Below are 12524 nucleotides of genomic sequence, written 5' to 3' on the forward strand. Positions count from 1 at the left end.
CGTCTCAGCCAATTTTTCCAGAAACAAAATCTGCAGCTCAAAACGACTAAACAGGTCGTTACACCAAGTAAGACAATATATACAAAAATTAGCAGAAAATTTAAAACCATTACAACAAAAACTAAAGAAAGATGTAGAATATCATTTTGCTAATAGAGATCAAACACAAATACAAAAGATAAAATTATTATGTAAAACATTGCCAAAATAATATTTTCCGAATGAAGATAAAAAATTTATTCATATAGTAGAAACTGATTCAAGTGAAAAAAGTTATGAAGGAGTATTAAAATATAAATATAATGATAATAATATAGAATATCACAGTAGATATTATTCAGGCACATATACAAATATGGAAATAAAATGAGAAACAAATAGGAAAGAATTATTTTAAGTATATAAATGTTTATTAGAATTTGAGCCATATATTGTATATAACAAATTTATTGTGAGAACAGATAATACACAAGTAAAATGGTGGTTAACCGGAAAAATACAAGATTCAGTAACAATGGAAGAAATTAGAAGATTGGTATTAAATATATTAAATTTTACATTTACAATTGAACTGATAAAGACCAATAAGAATGGTGTTGCAGACTACTTATCAAGACAAAGCTACTCAGACTAAGAACAAAGACGAAGATACAATTAAAAAGCTACTTAAAACCATTACTACATTTTGTACTAAAGTGGATAGTATGGACAATGAGATACAAAAGCTAAAGACTAATGAAAATAACCTGAAGTCTAAAGCTAATATTAGTCAGCAGCATGACTATAAAAATGCGGAGCTACGACGATCGGAAGACGGTAAAATTCCAGAGATAAAAGGAGACGATGGGAAAATCCCTAAAACCCATAATGTTTGTTTAAATACAGCTGTAGGTACAAGCAGAAAAGTTAGTGAAAAACCACGAAATACAAATTTAGACCAGTTATTTGCAAAACCATTTATTCAAAATACACCAAAACAAATATCCATAGAACCACAAACTTCTACCTATGCAGTAAGTATACAAAACCAAAGTGAAAGAAAAGATACAATTATATTACACAAACCTACATTGAAAAGATATATAGAATCCAAACTTATTTAAATCTCAACCCAGATCTAACCAAACCAAAGATCCAAGTCAAGACTATATAACTCAAAAATTACAAATATACAATAGACTTAGAGCACAACCAAAAACTAGTGCTAATCTAGTTAAGACATGTTACAGTTATGGATTACTAAGTACAGTATATACATATGACGGAGAAGAAATCAGTGGAATACAAGAGTTATACAAAGCATTTATTACATATAAAAGAGTTACAAAAGGAAACTTATTTTATAATTAAGTTGTATACAGCACCAGCGGAAATATTATATGAGGAGGTAAACTCTCCAATTCAAGTTATTAAGATAGGATTGACAAAAGGTATGATCATACCAGAAGATATTGGACATCAGAATGAAATACCAAAGATAGAAATGCCATGTTTTTATGCGAATAAAAGAATAATTGGTATATCAACTATCATACAAGAATTAACAAATAATTATTTAAATGAAAATGCCATATGGAGCTATTACGCTAGAGATCAAGTTATGATATATTCAAACTCAAGGGAATTAAGAAGAGCAAATATGGATGAAGTTCAGCAATGGATATTATCATTATTAAAGCCAGAGGAACAACCTACAACACGAGCATTAAAGAAAGAATTTATCTCAGAAGACTTATTAATTAGATATTGTAAGCTTATTAGACACAAATACCCAGATCACAGATGTTTCAAATGCATTGGAGAAGATAACGTTATACCTGATGTTGATTTGGAATAAAGAAAAGAAGATAATGATGAATGATGGAGGAGAAAAAGAGATAAAGATAACAAGGACAAAAGCAGATACAAACAAAGGACATAAGGTGGCAGACAAGATAAAAAGAAAGTTTGAAATTATGTAAAGATAAGTGGTAGACAAAGATAAAAGCAAAAAGATAAGATTCCTTTGTAGATAGCTTTTACTTTTTAATAGACCAATGTATAGCGGTCATTTGTAAAGTTTTGTATAATAGTCATAAAGTATACAGGAGGCGCACTTATGTGCAGGTTTAGAATTTAGTATATATAGAGATTGCCAAACTGTAAATGAGAGGCAGGCAAGGCCAAACAAAAGCTTAAGTTAATAAAAACCCTTTCAAAAACCTCTCTCAACAAAAGATATAAACTAAGTTAAAAATGGAGAAATCCGAAATCAAGTCATATATTTTAGATAGCATGGAAAATCAAGAGACAAAGGTATATTGTTTAACAATTACGCAGAACTAATTTCATATATTCCTGAATAACTTATATATGATTGACTAAATTTATGTTAGTTATTATATACTAGAAATATTTGAATCATGAATTCTAGTTTGCTAGTAAACGGGAAACAGGGAGAAAACTGCTAGACTATGCCATCCCACAGTGGAAAACCGGTAGGCGAGGGATGCCGTTAGGGGAGTACACAAGGTTGAGGCGCTGATAAGCAGTAATTATCCGCTAAAGTACGATGCTAATAGTGATCGGAAAACATGATAACGATACTCTAGTTTATAATAAATTAATATGAATTTAATTGAATTATGATATGATAGGAAGGAATAATTGAAAAAAAAAACTGAATAAATAAATAAACATGATTACAATGTATGATGAAATAAAAAGCTATAAAACTTTGATCTTATATATATACTTAAAGATATAGAAATTGTTGACATAAAAAGAATTATATGGGAAAAAATATTTGATCATGATATATAAGATATATTAATTCAAGAATGGTATGAAATAGATTTACAAGAATTAGATATAGAAAGAATAGATATATACGATTTAAAATAGATTCAGATTAAAATGAACTATGACTATTTAGAATATTGGATATAAACTATGGAAAATATAAGATTATTAAAACAATTAATGCAAGAAAATTTATACATGTACCAAAGAACCCTAGATATGTTATAATAGAATATATAATAAATAATATTAAAGAAATTTTTAGATTAGAACAATTATCAAAAGAACTTTATGATAAAATATATTTTATGTATCTATAAAATATGTATATTACTCTATAATGAATTCCACACCCCCCAACATTGGAAGTATGGTATCAGCAGAAAGATAAGAAAAATAAGAAGAAAATTAAACAAATTATATCCAGAATATAAACAACTTAATATTACAAAAAATAATAATAAAGAATTAGAAAAAATGATAGATGTTATTTCTATATTAGAATATAAATATATTAAATATTTAAAAATACGATGAATAACGAATATAAACAAGAACTTAATAAAATAATTATGGCAAAAATAAAAGAATTAAGATATAAACAAAATAGACTAAATAGTAATATATTTGCAGGAATTTGTGAAAAATCTTTTAAAACAATTAATGCAAGAAAATTTATACATGTACCAAAGAACCCAAGATATGTTATACATAGAAAATATAATAAATAATATTAAAGAAATATTTAGATTAGAACAATTATAAAAAGAACTTTATGATAAAATATATTTTATGTATCTATAAAATATGTATCATACTCTATAATAAATTCCGCACCCCCAACTTCTAAATTAGAATATCAATATATTAAATATTTCAAAATACGATGAATAACGAATATAAACAAAAACTTAATAAAATAATTATGGCGAAAATAAAAGAATAAAGATATAAACAAAATAGACTAAATAGTAATATATTTGCAGAAATTTGTGAAAAATCTATAATAGCACAAAGAAATACTATTTTATATCTAGAAATACAAATAAATAATCTAGAATATAAACTACAACACAACTTATAAATGAATAAGGAAGAATATGCAATAGACGAAAAAATATTTGAAAACTATGAAGGATTAAAAATAAGGATAATATTTTCTAATCTAGGAAGAATATATAAGAAAATAGGTGACAATTTAAGTTTAATGTTAGAAAAAGAAACGGGTAAATTAGAAGATAGTTTAACTGCTATGGTGAGGATAGTAAAAGAAAATGAAGAAATAGATAGAAAAAAATGGAAATTGAAAAAATAAAACATCAAGCGAAAAAAGAAGTACAACTGTAATGACCCAGAAGGTCATTTTTGGAAATTTTGAATATTTGCTTAACTTGAATTAATTAATGGATGGGTGGTCATAGATAATGAATTAATAGATAGTTAGTGGGCTAATGTGATAATTTATTTAAGATCCTATACCATTTGTCCCTCATATATTAAAATAAGTGAGTAAAATTTATCACTTTTAGTACATAATTAATTTAGAAAAAAATAATAATAAAAAGGAAAAGAAGAAAAGGGCGAAGGGTTTTTGGCATTGCGGCTACGAACTGCTCCAGGTAATTACTTCTCCCTGCATTAATTGCTCAAGGCTTCCTTAATTGTTGCACACATATGTATATATATAAGAATGTATGGTAGGAAGAAACAGAATTAACCAACCTTTAAAATTTTAATTATTTTATAATATTTTTTATGATTGTAAAAAAAAATTAAAATAATAATAATAACCTAATCATTGGCAATGATTGCCAGGATATGATCTAATATCTATATGTTTGGAAAATTTGGATGCAGATTATTAAATCTGCAAATTATTTTTTTTCCATTTCGTAAAATCTTCAACTTTAATATTTTCTTTTCTTTTATTTATTTTTCTTTTCTTATTGTTCACATTATAAAATAAGATATTATTAAATTGGGTTGTTGGAAGTGATTGGAAAGAAAAATATATGTAAATAATTGTATTTTGTAAAGTTGAGAATGTATCAGGATAGTGACCTCTTCTTATTAAGTCTTTGACTAGATGGAAGTATTGGAGAGTAAATTTATAGAAATATCCTTACTATTGTTAGCATATTATAATTTAATTTTGTTATACTAAGATAGATAATGAATTGTTGGTGAATTATTAGAGTTGGTATTGAAAAAAAAGGAGGGACTTAACCTTAGACTTGGAACTTGGAAAATATAATAGTTGAAAATGTTAGTTGGCATCAAGAATTACGAACTTGATTATAAATTTGGGGTGAATTTTTAGGTCAAGATTAAACACACAAAAGTGTGAGTGTTGTTAGTTCTGAAACCTTATTGTGAATATATATACTTGCATATAGTGCATCGATTTGGAAGCTCAATGGAAAGGGAAGGCTCAAGTCCCAGAGTGTTTATTCGAGTGGTTAAGGCAAGTGGATTTCTAAACCCTTGATAAGCATATGAAGTTCGTGTATTTACTTGTGTGGTATTGAGAATGACTTGGAGACTTGTTGCTTATTTGTTGGTGTTGTATTCCTTGTAGTAAATTGCGCTTTGTTATCAAAATGGTTATCTCAACATTTTCATTTGAGCATGTCATTTGCATTGTATCTGAGACATGGTTGTGGTAGGAGGATGTACCATTTCGAGGTCGTATCGCGCGCCGCGATGGATATTATATTTCGAGGGACGTATCGCGCGCCGCGAAGGTTACTATTATCGAGGGTCGTGTCGTGCGCCGCAACAGATGCATGGACAGATATGTCCCCCATGGGTCCCGAACTGAAAGTCAACTGGTGTGTTTCGTTAAGAAAGACATGCATCACTATATTTGACATGCATCTCATGGCATTGCACATTTTATTATTGATGAACTTGAACACGTGTTTTGTTGATCTTGTGAGTGTTCTCTGTGAAGCTTGTGACTGTTGAATATTGAGTTGTTATTGAGAATGTGTAAACTGATAGAGTGTGGTTATTGAGTTGTGTGTTTGGTAAACTGTAAACTGTTAGGCTGTAGCGTGGAGGTTTAGATAGGGTGTAAGGAGTACCCGTATTTTGTTCACTTAACTTGTGTTTAGAGGTTTGCTTGTTGGTTACCGCGTGGTTTGGTACTCACCCCTTGCTTCTACAAATTTTTATAGGTTACGAGCCCGGATCTTCGTGATACCTGTCATTCTTTTCATTTCCGAGGCATCTTGTGGAGGGTTGTGAGGTAGCTGCTCGTTATCTCAGCGAACTTTCCTACTCCTGTTTATGACTTTGTTTTTACTTGAAAGACAACTTCATTTTAGGCTTCTATTTTATTTCAATTCTAATATTTACATTAGAGACTTGTGTACGTGATAACCTAATTTTGGGGATTGGATTAATATGACTTGGTTTCATAATAGGAATTGTTGTTGGACTGTCATTTACTTCCGCACTTTGTTAGATATTTGGTTTTAGACTGACTTGTCTTGGTGGGATAAGACGAGTGCCATCACACCCATTTTTGGGTCGTAACAAAATGGTATCAGAGCCCCAGGTACAATCCGAGTCTACGTAGAGTCTCAAGGATCAGTACGGAGACGTCTGTACTTATCTCTGAGAGGCTATTAAGATTACTAGGAAACTTCTTTTTGTTCATTATTTCTCATCGTGCGTAATTACCTTCATTAGCACTAAGTTATTGTATACTCTTTTGACAGATGACGAGGACTAGAACTAACGTTACTTGTGGTAGAGGGGAGGCACTTCCCGAGGCAGTTGTTGAGGCCCCAACTAGGGGTAGGGATAGAGCTCGAGCTAAAGGTCGTACTCGTGGTACGACAGTAGCCAGAGGTCGTGGCCGTGGAGTAGCACCAGAGAGAGGTCGTGCTAGAGAGGTCTCTCCAGAACCTCAGATTGATGGCAGAGAGGACCAGGTTCCTCCAGAGCCTTTAGTCACACCTTTGCTTTAGGATACACTATTGAGGGTGTTAAGTGTGCTAGAGGGATTTTCTCGGGGTGGTGGTGCGACCGCCACACCACATGACTCTCGTACTCGAGAGGGGGCTTAGACCCGAGAGCAGCAACAAGCTCCAGTTGTCCAGGATGCGGTGGGCAACTACCAGTAGATCCCGCGGTTCAGAATGATGCTGCACCAGCAGTCGGGGGTCAAGTTGCATCGATGGTTGTTCTGACAGAGGATGAGCAACGTAGGTATGAGAGATTTCAAAAGATGGACCCACCTCAGTTTCAGGGTGGGAAGAGCCAGGACGCTCATGAGTTTCTAACTACCTGTCGAGAGTTACTAGAGGTGGTTGGATTAGCTGAGTCACATGGGGTTCGATATGCTACACTCCAGCATCGTGGACCAGCGAGAGACTAGTGGAGGACTTATTCGGGGGTTGTGCCAGTTGGATCTCCTCTAGTGACTTGGGAGCACTTTGCTAGTGCATTCCAAGATCGTTTTATCCCATGGAGCGTGAGAGAGGAGAGTCGCTTGAGGTTTGAGAGTTTGAGATAGGATGGTTTATCGGTTACAGAGTATGAGGCGCGTTTTTGCCAGTTGTCTAGGCATGCGTTGGACAATATTCCAAATGAGACAGAGAGAATCCGCAGATTTGTGAGGGGATTGACTTTCTCTATTAGGTCAGTTGTGTTTCGGGCATCTAGGGAGGGGGCTTCTTTCCAGTCCATTGTGAGCGCCGCCAAAGAGGCGGAATTGATGGAGAGAGAGGAGTTTGAGGACCTCAAAAGGGCCCGTATATCAGGCCAGTTTCATGGTGCCTCATCGGGAGGTAGGGGATCACAGAGAGTGAGTGGTTCTTTTCAGCAGCGGGGACCTATTCATGCATCTATGCCGACATTTGAGGGTGGCCAGACATCTAGGGGTTCTTATAGCCTGGGTCAGGGCTCATATGCTTCACAGCAGCGACCTACAGGGCGAGGAAATTATATTGGGTTTTCAGGGTCCACACAGCAGTTCCCAGGTCAGAGATTTTGTCTTACTTGTGGAGATCCCGATCATCTAATGCGGCAGTGTACTTCTCAAAGATGTGGTGGTGGGCCTCGACTTAATTCTTCACTCCAGACTAGACCACCAGCACCACAGGGTAGAGGTCGTGGCAGAGTTCAGTCAGGTAGAGGTGATAGAGTTTCTAGTAGTGGTGTTGCAGCTCAGCAGAGTAAGGGTAGAGGTACCACCCAGGCTGGAGGTGGACGAGGAGGCCACTGCTATGCTTTCCCCGGGAGACCTGAGGCGGAGACCTCTGATGCTGTTATTACAGGTATCATCCCAGTATGCCATCGACCTGCGTCTGTGTTGTTTGATCCAAGTTCTACATTCTCTTATGTGTCTACGTATTTTGCTGCTAAATTTGATATGATATGTGATAGCATGACTGTACCTATTCGTGTTTCTACACCTATGGGTAAGCCCTTAGTGGTGGATCGAGTGTATCGATCATGTCTGGTTTCTTTGGCTGGGTATGACACTTGGGTAGACTTAATCATTCTGGGGATGGTAGACTTTGATGTTATCTTGGGTATGGATTGGCTTTCTCCTTATCATGCTATCCTTGATTGTAATGCTAAGATTGTGACTATAGCAATGCCTGGTGTTCCGAGAGTTGAGTGGAAGAGTGTTAGTGGTTCTTATCCTAGCAAGGTTCTCTCTTCTATTTGTGCTCAGAGATTGATGGAGAGGGGGTGTTTGTCTTACTTAGCGTTTATTCGGGATACTAGTGTTGAACCACCTCCCATGGACTCTGTTCCCGTGGTTCAGGAGTTCCTCGATGTATTTCCTTCTGATCTTCCAGGTGTTCCTCCCGATAGGGATATCGATTTTGCTATTGATTTGGAGTCGGGCACTAAGCCTATTTCTATACCTCCATATCGTATGGCCCCAGAAAAGTTGAACGAATTGAAGGATCAGTTGTAGGATTTATTGAGTAAGGGTTTTATTCGCCCTAGTGTATCACCTTGGGGTGCCCCTGTATTGTTTGTGAAAAAGAAGGATGGGACTATGAGAATGTGTATTGATTACAGACAGTTGAACAAGGTAACAGTGAAGAATACGTATCCTCTTCCGCGTATTTGTAATGACCCGGAAGGTCATTTTTGGAAATTTTGAATATTTGCTTAACTTGAGTTAATTAAGCGATAGTTTATGGGTTAAAGTGATAATTTATTTAAGACCCTATACTATTTAGCCTTTATTTAATAAAATATGTGGGTAAAACCTATCACAATTAGTACTTAATAAATTCAAATAAGGAAAAGAAAAAAAAAGGAGGCGAAGGGTTTCTCTGCACTTGCGGCTGCGAACTGCTTAAGGTAAGTTTCGTTTTCTTTAGTTTCTTATTTTCTGCACATACATGTGCATACATATCAATATTATATATTAAATTATATATATGTGTGTGTACAACAATGAAAGCAGATTGCATGTTAAAAAAAATAATAACAGAAAAGTCACGTGAACAGTAAAGAAAAACAAAACCATTTGAATCATTTGGATCAATGATTGGTTCATGATGAGCCAATCATTATTGGGTCAATGATTGGTTCATAATGAGCCAATCATTAGTGGGTTGAAAGGGGAAAAAATATAGTGCAGAATACGTTAATGGCATCATTATGCGTAAATTTCAGAATATTAGTTATTATATTACGGTTCAAGTTTTGATATATTGGTATGTAATTTAAATATTAGATGAATAAGATTTTGTGAGTACCATTTAAATTATGACGTTGGAAAAATTTGGGATGCAATCCTATATTTAAAACTTGAAAACTATGATAGTGAAAATTTTAATTAACATCAATAATTATAAACTTGATTATAAATTTGGGGTGTATTTTTAGTTCAAGGTTAAACACATAAAAGTGTGAGTGTTATTAGTTCTGAAACCTTATTGTGAATATATACTTGAATAGATTCCATTGGTTCAGAAGCTCAACGGAAAGGGAAGGCTCAAGTCCAAGAGTAATTATTCGATTGGCTAAGGCAAGTGGATTTCTAAACTTTTGTTAAGCGTACGAAATTCGTGTATTTCCTTGTGTGATGTTGAGAATGATTTGGAGACTTGTTGTTTATTTGTTGGTGTTGTATTTCTTGTTGTAAATTGTGCTTTGTTATCAAATGGTTATCTCCCCCTTTTCATTGGAGCATGTCATTTGCATTGTATCTGAGACATGGTTGTGGTAAGAGGATGATGTACTATTTTCGAGGGTCGTATCGCGCGCCGCGATGGATATTATATTTCGAGGGACGTATCGCGCGCCGCGAAGGTTACTATTTATCGAGGGTCGTGTCGTGCGCCGCGACAGATGCATGGACAGATATGTCCCCCATGGGTCCCGGACTGAGAGACAGCGGGTGTGTATCGTTAAGAAAGACATGCATCACGATATTTGACATTGCATCTCATGGCATTGCACATTTTATTATTGATGAACTTGAACATGTGTTTTGCTGATCTTGTGATTGTTTCTCTGTGAAGCTTGTGACTGTTGAATATTGAGTTGTTATTGAGAATGTGTAAACTGATAGAGTGTGGTTATTGAGTTGTGTGTTTGGTAAACTGTTAGGCTGTAGCGTGGAGGTTTAGATAGGGCGTAAGGAGTACCCGTATTTTGTTCACTTAACTTGTGTTTAGAGGTTTGCTTGTTGGGTACCGCGTGGTTTGGTACTCACCCCTTGCTTCTACAAATTTTTGTAGGTTACGAGCCCGGATTTTCGTGATACCTTCCATTCTCTTCGTTTCCGAGGCATCTTGTGGAGGATTGTGAGGTAGCTGCTTGTCATCTCAGCGAACTTTCCTACTCCAGTTTATGACTTTGTTTTTACTTGAAAGACAACTTCATTTAGATTTCTATTTTGTTCCAATTCTAATTTTTACATTAGAGGCTTGTGCACGTGACAACCTGGTTTTGGGGATTGAATAAATAGGACTTGGTTTTCTTTTATAGAAATTGTTGTTGGATTGTCATTTACTTCCGCACTTTGTTAGATATCGGGTTTTAGGCTGACTTGTCTTGGTGGGATAAGAGGAGTGCCATCACACCTATTTCGGGTCGTGACAAAATGGTATCAGAGCCCCAGGTTCATAGGTCTCACGTGTATACAAGCCGAGTCTACGTAGAGTCTCAAGGATCAGTACGGAGACGTCTGTACTCATCTCTGAGAGGCTATAAAGATTACTAGGAAACTTCCTTTTGTTCATTCTTTCTCATCGTGCGTAGTTACCTTCGTTAGTACTGAGTTGTTGTATACTCTTTTGACAGATAACGAATACTAGAACTAATGTTACTGGTGGTAGAGGGGAGGCACTTCCCGAGGCAGTTGTTGAGGCCCCAGCTAGGGGTAGGGGTAGATCTCGAGCTAGAGGTCGTGCTAGTAGTACGACAGTAGCCAGAGGTCGTGGACGTGGAGCAGCACCAGTGAGAGGTCGTGCTAGAGAGGTCTCTACAGAACCTCAGATTGATGGCAGGGAGGACCAGGTTCCTCCAGATCCTGTAGTCACACCTTTGCTTCAGGATACACTATTGAGGGTTTAAGTGTTCTTGAGGGCTTTTCTCAGGGTGGTGGTGCGACTACCACACCACATGACTCCCGTACTAGAGAGGGGGCTCAGACCCAAGAGCAGCAACAAGCTCCAGCTGTTCAAGATGCGGTGGGGCAACTACCAGTAGATCCCGCGGATCAGAATGATGTTGCACCAGCAGTTGGGGGTCAAGTAGCATCGATGGTTGTTCTGACAGAGGATGAGCAGCGTAGGTATGAGAGATTTCGAAAGATGGACCCACCTCAGTTTCAGGGTGGGAAGAGCGAGGACGCTCATGAGTTTCTAACTACCTGCCGAGAGTTACTAGAGGTGGTTGGATTAGCTGAGTCACATGGGGTTCGATATGCTACACTCCAGCTTCGTGGACCAGCGAGAGACTGGTGGAGGACTTATTCGGGATGTTTGCCAGTTGGATCTCCTCCAGTGACTTGGGAGCAGTTTGCTAGCGCATTCCAAGATCGTTTTATCCCATGGAGCGTGAGAGAGGAGAGTCGCTTGAGGTTTGAGAGTCTGAGACAGGATGGTTTATCGGTTACAGAGTATGAGGCGCGTTTTTGCCAGTTGTCTAGGCATGCGTTGGCCATTATTCCAAATGAGACAGAGAGGATCCGCAGATTCGTGAGGGGATTGACTTTCTCTATCAGGTCAGCTGTGTTTCGGACATCTAGGGAGGGGACTTCTTTCCAGTCCATTGTGAGCGCCGCCAAAGAGGCGGAATTGATGGAGAGAGAGGAGTTTGGGGACCCTAAAAGGGCCCGTATATCAGGCCAGTTTCATGGTGCCTCATCTGGAGGTAGGGGATCACAGAGAGTGAGTGGTTCTTTTCAGCAGCGGGGACCTATTCATGCATCTATGCCGACATTTGAGGGTGGCCAGACATCTAGGGGTTCTTATGGCCCAGGTCAGGGCTCGTACGGTTCACAGCAGCGACCTACAGGGCGAGGCAATTATAGTGGGTTTTCAGGGTCCGCACAACAGTTCCCAGGTCAGAGATTTTGTTTTACTTGTGGAGATCCCGATCATCTAATGCGGCAGTGTACTTCACAAAGGGGTCGTGGTGGGCCTCGACCTAATTCTTCATTCCAGACTAGACCACCAGCACCACAGGGTAGAGGTCGTGGCAGAGTTCAGTCAGGTAGAGGTGATAGAGTTTCTAGTAGTGGTGTTGCAGCT

This window comes from Solanum pennellii, chromosome 6 (genome assembly GCF_001406875.1).
Source record: "Solanum pennellii chromosome 6, SPENNV200".
NCBI lineage: Eukaryota > Viridiplantae > Streptophyta > Magnoliopsida > Solanales > Solanaceae > Solanum > Solanum pennellii.